Source organism: Takifugu rubripes, chromosome 5, assembly GCF_901000725.2.
Source record: "Takifugu rubripes chromosome 5, fTakRub1.2, whole genome shotgun sequence".
Taxonomy (NCBI): domain Eukaryota; kingdom Metazoa; phylum Chordata; class Actinopteri; order Tetraodontiformes; family Tetraodontidae; genus Takifugu; species Takifugu rubripes.
The window spans coordinates 3825628-3825908 of NC_042289.1; positions in this window are offsets into that span (position 1 = coordinate 3825628).

Consider the following 281-nt stretch of genomic DNA (forward strand, 5'->3'; position numbering starts at 1 on the left):
GGGGTTTTAGCTAAGGTCTCAGCTTTTGATAAACTGATGAGTTAAATGTATTTTTTAGTCAGCTCAAATTTCAACCTGCTCGGGATCCACTGGTAAAAAAATACACATACACATTTGTGTATGAGCAAATATTCAGTGATCAAAAGCAGAACTCAACTTGGTTCAAATTTGACAGACCCTGTAAAATCGAACCTACAATGTCATCAAACATTTTTTCTTGTCCTATTTAGCTCATTTTTGATCAACTACTTGGCTTAAAAAAGGAAACACACAACAATCTG